Below are 13,201 nucleotides of genomic sequence, written 5' to 3' on the forward strand. Positions count from 1 at the left end.
AACATGTAAACAATAAACCAGATACATCGATTTAGTTATTCAACAAGTTGTATTGTGTATGTCTATTAGTTTATTTGCAATTTGTAGTACATTGTGGTTTCATGTCCTGTTCTAATCCTTTAAATATTCTTTAATACGCACTCAATATTATGTTGTTTCAATAAGTGTAAAGTGTCGCTTTACATTTCCCATGATCACTTTGATTTTGCTGCCACATTTGGACCACCTCCCCTATCCAACATGGGATCGTTGTGGATGTATTTCATAATTTTTCTACAAGACTAGCGTACATTCAGAACTGCTGTGAGATGCAACTTTACTTACTGAACGATCCACTTTTGTAATTAAAGGCTTGCTTGACTTTTAATGACCCCTGAACACAAGCAAACTTGTGGAAGTTATTCTAAGTGGAATGAGTAATGAGACGTTAACAGTGAACACGGAGCTGAAGCCAATTAGCTGCAGTGTAGACAGACTGCTGGGCGCTACTGAGCGCTTTAAAGCAAGCAGAGTGCCTACAAGGTCAGAGGGGCAATAGTGTGTGTGTGTGTGTGTGTGTGTGTGTGTGTGTGTGTGTGTGTTGTGGAAAGCGAAGAGCATCCCTGAAATCTTTTTCGCCGATGCAAAAATTCAACATAATAATTGCCAATGTAGATCTGTTGTTTAATATAAGAATCATATTAAGCAATCATGAGCACTTTTTTCACATCAGCAGCAGAGCAGGAGGTGTTATACTGCATTTATGTGCTTCACTTTGATGCCTTACATAACTCAAATCATGTTTTTCAGATTTGTCATAGCGTGATACACAGGCGGAACCACGCATGAGTTTTACAGCATTGACAACTCAACTACAAAAGCATTAAATTTAACAGCTTTGATAAAGTCAAATTTGGCCTTTTTCGTGGTCAAAGTTTCATTATCATCGCATCATAATGGCCTTGAGAGCTTTTCAACACTTCCCTGTTTCTATATGTTCAAGTGGTTGTGGGAAAAAAACCCTCTTGTTTCAATCTAAGCTATTAAAACCTTCACACTAGATCAACTGCTCTATGGAAAACTCTACCACTCATATATACAATACTGTTAGCATCAACCGTTTTATGCCTAATTATGCTTAACAGCATTATACAACACTATATTACAACTTATTTTTTGGATCAGGTTTGGTAAAGTGAGGAAAAGAGACACACGGTACAACACTATTATCTCTCGTCCATGAGAATCATTCAGTTCTCCGCGGGGTGTCGAAGCGACACATCTCGGCGGGGAGAAGACTAACCGAGATGATCTCGCAGTATCACGGCTTAATTTTCTTTACTGGGGAATATTCAGCGTTAATGTAACTTAAATAGGCCATTGTGGAGCAAACTGCATCATTTTATATGGGACATAAAATCATGAAAACTCACCAAAAAGGAAGATTGGCACTTAGGCCTGCACAATGCGTTACAATGGATTCTGAATGAATTACCACAAATGGCGTCCCATAAGGCCTGTACTCAGGATTTTCTCCCTTTCTGTTTGTGTGCGTGGGCGTTTGTGAGAAAGCTTGTTTCAACGGTTCCTTGTACACATATGTGAGGTTAATTCCTAAATGATATGAGAACATTTGATAAAAAAAGGCGTGTTTATTGGCATTTAAGTAATTGTCTTTTTCTTTGTGTGTTGTACATTTTACTGAAGCTTGCATGCATCCACCAGTAAGGGTTTGATTGTACTGCACAAAGGAACATAAGCAGGATAAATTCTGGCTGTTGCTGGGATTAAACTCGCAACCATTTGGTTACAAGATGGCATTGACTGGCTTGAATCAGACCAAATGTGCATCACAGTATATGGCTGATGTATGTAGAGACCTCTGTTTACATACTTTTAGGAGCCTATGGCTTAGTGAAGATAGAAGTATTTGAACTTGAGTAAAAGTACTAATACCACAATGTGATAATACTCCACTACAAGTAAAAGTCCTGCATTCAAAACCTCACAAAAGTGAAGTATCAACAAACTTTATTTAAGGCATGGAAATCCAAATATTCCCTTTCAGCGTTTCATTTATTTATATCATGCTTGGGATCAACACGTTTTTTTTTAAACAGCCCTTTTTTTTTTTGCTTTGCGACATTGCATTTTCCAGCTCATCCAAGAAAAAAGTTGGAGATTTCCCCACATTTTAAGAAACACCTCCTCCCAAAAACTCTTAATGAACACACCTGGAGTGTGAGCAGCACAGGAGGGGGATACACAAATCTATAATCTGAAATCCTTACAGAAACTTGAGTAAATAGTCATATATTTCCCTCTATGTAGGGTATTTGAAGTACAGCGTTGCATAAAAATACAAGTATCTGGAATTTGTAATTAGTTCAAACTAGGAAAAATCTTTCCTTTCCTATCTCTAAGGCAACAGTTTGGAGAATGTCCATTACTGTTTCAACGCTACAGTGTACAAAGCAAGATCCACAACTCACATGAGCTTGGTGTGTAAGAATTTGACTTGCAAGCACAAAGCAATACCAATCGGCTCACGTGTCCACATGCTTCCTTGCACGTGTGTCTATCCGCTTTTCAATATGTCTCACTTGTCTGTCCATCTGACTGAGTAAACAAGAGCTATGTTAATGTGAACGTTAAGGGCTCTATTAGTGCTGCAGACAGGAAGCGGAACAACCGGGGCTTTTTCTATTCGTCTATTATTGATGAGTCCTGGAGGTTAATCTACGGCTTAATCACCAGGCAACATAGAGAGTGATGCGAAGACATAAAAAGGAGAGTTGATTTTTTTTCACCGAAATCAAACAGAGGAAGGGAAAGGGAGAGAGATAGAGGGAGAAAGAGAGAGAAGAAGAGGCATCGACCTAATCAACTGTGATGTGGATGTGTAGAAACCTCTTTAATTGTCCCTGTGGCGATTAATTAAAACATGACATCATGCAATTAGTGCACTGTTGCTATCCCGTTAAAACTTCCTGGGTTTGCAGTTACTGACATGTTATAAAATGAAACCCAGATTTTAACATCATGTTTTGTCCGCCTCGTCACAAGAGGTAAAGTTCTTCAACCGACGAAAACACACGTTTAAATCAGCTAATGCTTCATTTATTTTGAGTGCCATTATGTTGGTTATTCTGTTGTTCTTTCTTTACACATTGGTAAATCTCAGCCAGGCATAAACTTGGGGTTGGGATCATGTGGTTTGTATATTTATGTCCATGTGTATATCTTATGGTTTCTCACCTGTTCAACTGTTTTTTGGGCACATTGAAAAAAAAAAGCTATTTCAAGTGTATTTATCCAAGTGTTGGCTGCTGACTTCACTCCTCTCAACTGCTCAGTAAAGGCAGATATGTTCTCTCCGTCTTGACAGTAAGTGATCAATTGGTTGAGATTCAACTGGTTTGTTTGGGAAGGGAGAGGCAGACACACCTGTGGAGATCTCTACTCTACTGAGGGCACTTTGATACTAAGGAATGGAAATCTAAGCCAAAGATTTTCTTTGGCTGTGACGCATGTCTGTTCACACTGTGTGCCAATGTTGTGTTATTTTTTGGTTGAAAACTCACCAGACTACCAGAGATTAGAATATGTACACATATAGTTAAGTATACTACTGCCCTTAAAGGTTGCAGAGGTAAATATTGATCATTTTTCTAAAATACAAGATTATTCAATGTGTCTGTAATTAAGTATTACTGTATCAGCATGTTTTTTCCCCTCTGTCGAATAAATGCTCCAAACCCTGTATGTGTTTGTGTGTGTGTGTGTGTGTGTGTGTGTGTGTACCTGGTGCTGTTGTCGTCACAGTGTCACGTCAGTGTGGCCTCCGGAACCCCAGGGCAGCTTTAATTGTGTAATCCTGTGATCTGGCTTGTAATCCCTTCAAACATACAGTACAATACCAGAGATCTGTGCCAGATTACAAAGTTGATCTCCATTTATTGTTTGTATGTTGGTAAAAAACAGACAGAGACAATCAACAACAATTTACCAACACAATATAACATCTCCTAGTGGGATACCATGCAGCGTATTACTAAAAATGTTGATATTTGGTAATAATTTTTGACGAATAATCATCTGTAGTTGTAACATACTTTAGTTTGAGGTAGAAAACATGAATTGTAATAACAAAATACGGAATAAATAGGAAATCCGACACCAAACCTGAACAAAAGCAGTCCTCCTCTGGGAAGAACCAGCTCACACGTTTCCCCTGGCAATCAATGCTCAAACATAAAAAGGCCACACTTTTATTTTTCAATTATTTGATTTTTAATTATTTGATATTTGTGTTAAATGCAGTTCTGCTCAAGGGCTCGCCATTATAGATAGAGGCTGGCTTTTAAAGAGGGGGCCACCGGGCAAAATGGTAAACAACAGAATAAATGGTTATAATTATTGTTCCTGAAAATAATTATTGTTCAGCTGTCTATCTGCTCTGGTGTTTAAATAACAACACATATTAGCTGTCTCAGTGCGACAACAGTGTGTGTGTGTGTGTGTGTGTGTGTGTGTGAGAGGATGAAGTGGCTTAAGTTGTATGACATATGCATGACACGAACAGGGGAACAAAAATTACACGCACACAAAGCATGTTTTGCCACGAAATGTTTTACATACACAGCGTGTTATTTTATACAATCTGTATTTTTCTTATTTCATAACCAAAATTATAACATTAACTCAATTTAGTATTTTGATTAATTTTAGTCGGGATAACTTGACAAAGTTTGGGGAGATCTTTTCTTACTTTCTAACATTATTTGTCTGCTTAAATTATCCCCAAAAGTATACATAAAAAACATACTTGGTTATTTCACAACTTTTGCTCTTCCAAACAGGATCATACGCAGCACATATGGGTGGATTTGACTATTGTTTTTTGACGTGCTAATCCCCCACATTAAAACTTGGCATCAAAACAGCTTTTATCATTATTATTGTTATTATTATGCTGCTTGATCTCTCTCTGAATTACTGCTGATCCTCCATGCATAAATACCCATCGACAACAGTGTGTGAAGTGAAGGATTAATAGCACGGCTGATAGAGACGTGCGGGATATGTGACACTGATCTGACCGCGCTAATGATGAGAGATATGTGAGCCTTTATTGTTTTTGATGGGGATATCCAAACAAGCTTGAGTCACAATCACAAATCTATAAACACAGACAGCGCATGCTCCCTGACATAAGTACATGCACAAACACACTCTGTTTTTTTTAAATACATACACAAATATTTGGCTAAACAATATTTTAAGTATATTTTTGGTGGATTAAAATGTCCATGTAATCTATTTTTTCACAACAAAACACAGATGTTATGAATAAAGCAGCGTATAAGAAGAGTTGTAATAGCAACATTGGACACCTACTGAGTTCATTGATATAAACTACATTATCCTCATATAATTACATGAATTTCTGAGTTTGATTACATTTTAATGTGATAATCAGGACAGTTGATTAATGTTATGTTTTACCTTTAATGAGAATGGATTTTGCTGTGGGAAATTGGTGTAGCATTTGAGTTTGAGTAAACACATAGGATGACAATATACTGACGCTGAATTTATCTTTAAAGCCCAAATAATGATTTTAATCATATAGCGGCATAGCTGTGTTGGCAATGTCAATCTGTCGGCAAATTGGTCAACTTGTTTGGATTAAAATAACCCAACAAAAAAAAAGACGAAACTTTGCAAAAACATTTTTGGTCCCCAGAGGATATATCGTAATAATTTTGGTCCTCATTTTCCTCTGGTGCCACCAGCAGGTTGAAGTTCTACTCATTTAATGAAAGCTTAATATCTACCGTATAAAATGGCACACATTGGGCAGGTGTACTTTGTGTAGCTAAACTGAAATAGTGAACCTGGTACTGTAAATGTAATATGCTAAATACTAGCATTTAACCCTTTTAACTGTAACCATGTTAGCCTTCAGCTCAAAGTACAGCCTACAAACATGCATTGCTGTAGACTCAGTGTTTACCCCAAAGCCTACCAGAGAGATTGTAAAGTTCCAGTCAACAGTGAAACAAGTTTTGCTGCTTGTTTACCTTATTCTCTAACCTATAAAGGAAAAACTAAAGAAACACATCCCTAAACAAGTGGTTGGGAAATACAGAATCACTCTGTTTTGAAGGTTGAAGTTCAGCCAGATTGGCATCTGCATAGATCTATTCACAACTGGAATCAAACACATCTTATTCTCGTCTTCTGAATTGGAAAATTCTGTCGAACAGACCACAGAGATATGTAAAACATTTACATTTTAGTTTCAGTTGTCCTGAACTAGCCCTGCATTTCACTCTAAAAACATGGATTAAAAACAATCATAGCTGAGAGCATAAATATGTTTGTGTCTTTGGAGTGTATTTGGTTTTTATCAAATCCCCACAGCATATTACACTTACAGGGGCTCTATGTGCTAAGTAAGAACCACAGAGTGTAACATTGACAGATGGGGCTATTTGGTTTTCCCTAAGTGCTCAGGGACACTCAACACTTTGGGTGGGTCTCTTGTCATCAGTAAGATTTACTTATTTTAAAAGAGAGTATTATCCACCCCCCACCCTCCACTCTTGCCACCGTAGCTCACCCTCTCTTCCTCAGTGTGATGAAATTAAGAGCAACATGTTGACTTCAAAATCTAAACATTAAAAACATATGCGGTGCATTAGCATAGCTCCCAGATGTTGCGGCAGTAATCCCGGGCCTTCTGCTGTTCTGATTGGCCCAGAAGTTTAATCATGAGAATGTTAATGCAGCGCATTAGAAACAAAGAAAGTGCTCTGTGTGGTGGGAACAGGATGTAAGACACGCAATCACACAAACAAAACAGATTAACATGAATCAAATGTAACAGGTTGACACAGGATACTGTTTATACTATATGGCCAAAAGTATGTGGGCAGAAGCCGGTTTTCTATTGGTCCTTATTTGCAATCTATGATCAACAACCTGGTGAACTCAAGATGTTCAACCACTTCATTTTTTCTGGATGCAGGCCTATATCCAAGCTTAATAGCTAAACTATTAAAATCTAGTATCTTAAATAGCTACATTTGTAATGCATGAATGTGACTTTCTCTCTCTAATGAACGTTTTTTCAGTTGATGGTGTGTGAACTGCGCTTCCTCATCGAATTCTCTTTTGTGGTGTTCTCCAAGGCTCTGTCCTGGGTCCTGTTTGGTTTTCCTTGAACATGTTTCCCTTTTAGTAGATTATAAGTCTGTTTAAAAGAGTGCTCTATCACTGTTATGTAGTTAGTCTTCACCTTGTTTGAGTTTGAGAATGAGATGTTTAACGGTCACATATCGTACGTGTACATGCTGCAGGAGAGAAATGCAAGGTCATGTGGAGCAAAGAACCTAAAGGCGATTTAAAACGGTTATCTGTCAGACAGTTTTAAAATGATCCTCTGAGTGTCTGATCTCTAAATGAACACTAACGTTTAAATCCCCCTCTCTATTTTTTCAACCTCACTCTCTCTGATCCCAACCTCCTGGAAAACCTCTGAGTTGTATTTGAAACACAGAGGTCCCAAACAAGATATTTAAGCGAAAGCAGATCTTTAACTGTTCAGTCTTCTGGACTGCTTAGCCATATACTTATGCATGCCAACCGATTAAAAGCTTTAGAGAGTAGCGGCAGACAATTCAATTGAATTTTAATACCCTTTTTATTTTTCTAATGTTTACGTTCTTATGCAAGAGATTTCTCGTGTAAGCACTACAGTACTTTAACAGCACGTTATTTCGACAAATCGATGCATCAATAAAAAGGGATTTCTACAGGAACTGAGGATGCTATACGCTTGAAATCCAAGATTAAGCTAAATCTCGACCTTACATTTGAGGAACGGCGAAAGCATGCTAGATCTCTGTGTTGTATTTGAAACACAAAGGTATACACTTAGTATAAGAGCCTTTAAAAGGATGATGATAGATTATTTCATCGTGTTGTTCTGAGTAAGGGAGCGTAGACAAATATGTGGTCTGGTTTAGCAGAAGTAAAAAGGTCTATTTACAGCCTACAAAAAATAATTATTGCACTCACAGGTAACAGAAAGGCAAACACAATGGCTGGTTGGATTTACCACTTTCAGAAAAGTAACAACAATCTGCTGAACAGCAGAGATACAGCAGGGCACTCTCTAGCTCGTAACAACTGAAGATTACATTGTGTACATTGTACAAGTAAGTAAAAGCGGTCATCCTATAATGAGTATAAAGACTTAGGTGCTGCAGTCAGATTGCCGGACTGGAAATAATATGTTTCAGAGATGTGGGATTACATATGCTGAAGTCCCCCTAGCTGATGCAGATCACAGATTTTTAAGTCTCTGAGATGTATTTGAAACATTAAGTTCATCCTCGGCCAAAGGTCACAAATATTACAGAAATGGCAGACCTTTATTTGACATTTGCACAGGTAGTGCATTTGCATTACAGTATAGTGTGTTAGTATTGAGACTCACACATGGTTGAAGTCTTAAATGACTTTAATGTGTTGTTCGCTTCATTAATCAAAACCTTATTAATTAAATGACAAAGATTTCATTCCTGATTATTTATTGGTTGATTAATATTTCTTAGAGGGAAATATTGCCTCATTAATTCCCATGTCTGTGTTTCCCTCAATGCTTTGCCCCCAATTACAAATCCCAGTTCATAAACTTATGCACACATCCGCCCAGCATAACAAGCCATTAGCTGATCCAATTCTATTAGCAGAGAAAATTGGTATGCCATCGTATTGATTTTTAAATAGGCATTGTTGGGCAGTAACATTGTTAAGATATGATTTTAGTCATGGGATAATCTTTTCCAGCAGTGAGCAGTGTTAGGGATGTTTTTCTGTGTCATTTTAAAGTTGTATTAATCACATGTTGTTGGTTCTTAGATAGCATGCTAATGTTAGCCACTTCCCTACATTCAGGAGCCTTTAAGCAATGTTTAGAAAGAGAAGGTGTGTGAGGCACAGCTGAGGTCAAGCCAGCCAACTAACCAACCAACAACTCTCCACACAAACACACACTTGAATGGCTACAAACATATGGATGTTGTCATCATTAAACAGCTTATTAGTGACTGAGAAAAGTGTGCTATAATGGTCCTAATGGATGATGCAGTAAATAAATGTTAATGTGGAAAGGTTTTCAACATGAGATTAGAGGTAGGCTGTGAAATATGGCGTTCTACAGAAATCCCGTCCATATAGGTCAGATAGGCATCGAGTCATTCAGATGCTACAGGGCGATCTGTGATCCCTGAGTATTTACCGCAGATATTAAATCACTCTATTTCTGTTTCAGTACATTAAGATGTGCTGGTATTTACAGCAGCTTTAACATATAGCGTGACATCTCTATATTGACGCATAATAAGATCAGAGGTTTGGCCAGCGGCGGAGTTTAGTGCAAAGGGTCAGCGTTAATATTAAGTATTTCTTGACCCTCTGAGATGTAAATAATCTCTGCAGAAGAGATTGTCTGTTCTTTTAATCGCAGGCATATTATATTGTACTTTTGGATGAGTGAATTCATTCCTAAGTGTTTTTCTACTAGAACAAAGTCAATGAAGTCAAATAAGTGATTGCAGAACAGGGTCATTCGGACGGTCAGTAATGGATTTCTTCCCATTTATACACAAATGTATACATTAATATGAATGGACAGCTTAGAACTGTAAGATAACTCCGCAACTGTAAGTAGATGGGAATTATTGGCCCCAGATGTTTCCATTATGGTCTTATTGTTGTGTGACATAGGCTTTTAAGGATTAAGATTAAAAACATATGAAGCTCAAGTCTTATCACTGTAGATTTCCACACATTGGACCAGAACTAACAATGAATCATGTTTTCTGTCTAGTTTGACATCATATTTAATTTGATGGTAATCTTAGTGTTCAAAGTAGAGTAGCAGTGTCAAAGCCATGAACACACAAACTGGTAATGAATTGTTCTGGCAATTATTAGATTTTTGTATTTCAGCACCATGGACAGAGTCCCACTAAGGTTTAAGTTTTGGAGAGGCCTTAAAAGTTGCCACAAAACGTTGGTTTATTGGCAGTCTGGACTAACCTTTTTCTCATGATCTGTCCTCAGTAGCACTGCTTCTCGTAAGACAAGACTACATTAACAGTACAAATCTATCAGCTATGATTTTCCTTGGCGGTCATAAACAGAAATGTTGACAAGGGACAACCTTTGCATGACCCAACGCCCAACAACGTCAAACTGGACTGATTAATAAGCTCCTACTCCATCTTTCAATCCAACTACAACTAGTAACTAGAACTGCTTCATCTCACCAGCTCTATCTCTTTGCCATGTAGGTTTGATTCTGAATTGAACCAAACGTTTTTAAAGAAGGGGATCAGCACTTCAAGTCCCCCTTGATGCCAGTCATTTAGCCATGTACCAGTGCATAGTAGTTTGTGGGCCTGTTTGGGGGACTATAACTTGGACCAGTTTGCCAAGAGAGACCGCAACAAGAGCTGTTGCCACTAACAGTTTCCAAGTGCTTTGGAACCACTGGCCATTATGTTAAATGTGCCTGTAGATGAATAAAGCGAGAGGAGGAAGGAACTTTTAAGGGGGTGAATCCAACCTCTCCACATGGGATGTAATTTCACAACTAGTTATGTCATCGATGGGGAGGGGATGGAGGTGGTGGCAGAAAAAGGCCCATGACCCAGTTAACATCTAGTTGTAAAAAAGTCAAAAAAATACAGCATTTTTTCTGGTCTTGGGAATTCTGTTAATTCCTGCCAAAATCTTACAAGTTTTTACTTCAACCTTTAAGAAGATGTAAAAGAACTTAGACGTCTTTTTGTTTCCAGTCTTCTCCTTGTTCCATGTGTGTCACTGGGCGTTCCTCCTGAACCCTTGGAGAGGACATGACTGATGTGTGACATCGCTCTCTCTCTCCCCCCCTTGTTCCTACTCCTCTTCCCCCTCCCCCTTAGTCCTTCTTCCGTCACGTCACACAGCGCGTCCTGCGGGATCCGGGAAATGATTAAGGAAGACAGTTTCAAATACCTTTCAAGTCTCTCCCTGATGGCAGCGCAAAGTAGGTGGGCATGGAGAAGGTGGGAGTTGGCAAGAGGAGCATGCCACACATCCTGGTAAAGACAGGAAAGAAGGTAAATAGTTGTGTGTGTGTGTGTATAAAGTTGCCTGTCTATGTGGGAAGTAGAGGGAGTGTGTGTCATTGGTGTGTGAGTTTGTATGTTAAATGTGCATGTAAGTGGGAGATATGAATGCTGGCATAGTGTTATTTTGTGTGGATATATGTGTCACCTGTGAGTGTGTGAAGTTAAGAATTAAAAAAAGAGTCAGAAAAACAAGTTTGGCCTTTTGAGCTCCCATAGAAAACCACCACCTCCTTCATATCTGTAATATACTTCACATTGGAGTGACTTGTTCACGCTGACATACTTAAAAGGGTCACTCATTGTGGCATGATGGGATGTGTGCATGTGTGAATACATATGTGTGTGTGGATGTAAAGTATGTGCCCATGTACGTGTGTGCATGGCTCTGTCTGAGGGAGAGATAATGAGATCTTGCTCAGCTGAGGCCTGGTCTTGATCCCCAGAAGCCCTGGACTCATTTCAGAGAGAAACCTCTGAACAGAGATGAGACTGAACACCTCTGGCAGAAACACAAACCTGGTCTCACGTAGGGGGGATCTAAGCGGACTGTGATCCAGTTATGCACTGTAAGCCTATAAAAGAATACGATGATGGGCTTTGTTCTTTTTAAGGCAGAAGTCTTTATATTCCCCTAGTTTGATCTGCTATAAGAATAGAAATAACAGCTTTTTCTACAGATTCCTACGCTACACTGCCTTCGCTGAGCTGCTCTTTTTCACCTTAGCATGGAAAAGAGAATGAATTAGCCTCAAGACTTTTTCTATGGCGATGAATTAATAGTCATGAGGGGGGATTGTTACTCTATCTGAGATGATGCTGAGTTGACCCTAATCTACAATACTGCAACGGTAAAATATTTCAGATTCTGAATTCTCTTTTTTAGTCCAAGCTGTTTTGACCAATCATGAGCCGGTTTTGAGTGCAGAGTGTAGAGGAAAAGAGATGGAATTGATTTGCTTAAATGTAATCCGGTAACACATCAGCTATCAATTCAACTGTTTTTCGGTTCAAATTAGCTGGCAACTTGTGAAACAATACGGAGGTAGAATTTGTCTCTGAACTCCAACTCCATTTGCGCTTCTAAAGTTGGTAATCAGACAATGACTGGCGAAAGTCTTTGACCAAGAGGCTAAATGGCCGATAGCCAATGGCTTCTGAGATTGACTTGACCCTAACTCAATCGACAAACAACCCATCACTTGAAAGCTCAAAAGCATCATTGTTCCGTGTAAACCACATTAAGATCCCTAGGCCACTGCAACAGAACGAGCCTATTTTGAACAAAGCTACCATGTTTGTGTCTTTTTAAAATTGGTTCACCATCAATCATACTTTTTAATAGTAAAAAGCAGAGTCCATGATTATAACTGTAATCAAAAAGGTTAAAGAACAATTACTTTGGGTAAAAATTGCTTTGTCAGCCCCAAAGCTCTCAAAGCGAGAAACACTAAATGATTGTTAATATAAAAAAAGAGGTCAACCTAATCCGCACGCGCACCAATAACAACATTTTTACTCCTTAAATTATGTTGTTTGGAGTTTGGATAGTGCTTTTTGTAATACCAGACAGCACTGTACATGCAGGGGGACTGTGTTCAGAGCAGAATAAGCCCTGAAAATGAACAGAACGCTCCTTCAGGGATGGTGATGCAGAGGGCTACACAATAAAACACAGCGTCATTCAGCAACAAAAAGTTAACCCTATGTGGTATTTGACCGATCAATAAATGGTATTGTACATTTCTGACATAGTTGTTCATTCATGTCAGTTAATATACAGGGTATTAAAAATATCTTTCTTCCTCCCTTCACCCTCCCTCCCCACACCATGCCTGTCAGCTCCCTCTGCCATGTGACTTAGCCAGAGCTATCACTGTTCCCTTTTCTTTTTGGCATTGTTCAAACTAAATGGAAACAAGGTAATTAGCTTGTTACAATTAAAGCGAGACGAGCGGATGAATTGTAATCACCCGCAATGGAGTTCCTGCTTTCTCCCCTGCAGCCTCCAACAGGCCAGCTGAGCTATCCTC

Source organism: Eleginops maclovinus, chromosome 8 (genome assembly GCF_036324505.1).
Source record: "Eleginops maclovinus isolate JMC-PN-2008 ecotype Puerto Natales chromosome 8, JC_Emac_rtc_rv5, whole genome shotgun sequence".
Lineage (NCBI taxonomy): Eukaryota > Metazoa > Chordata > Actinopteri > Perciformes > Eleginopidae > Eleginops > Eleginops maclovinus.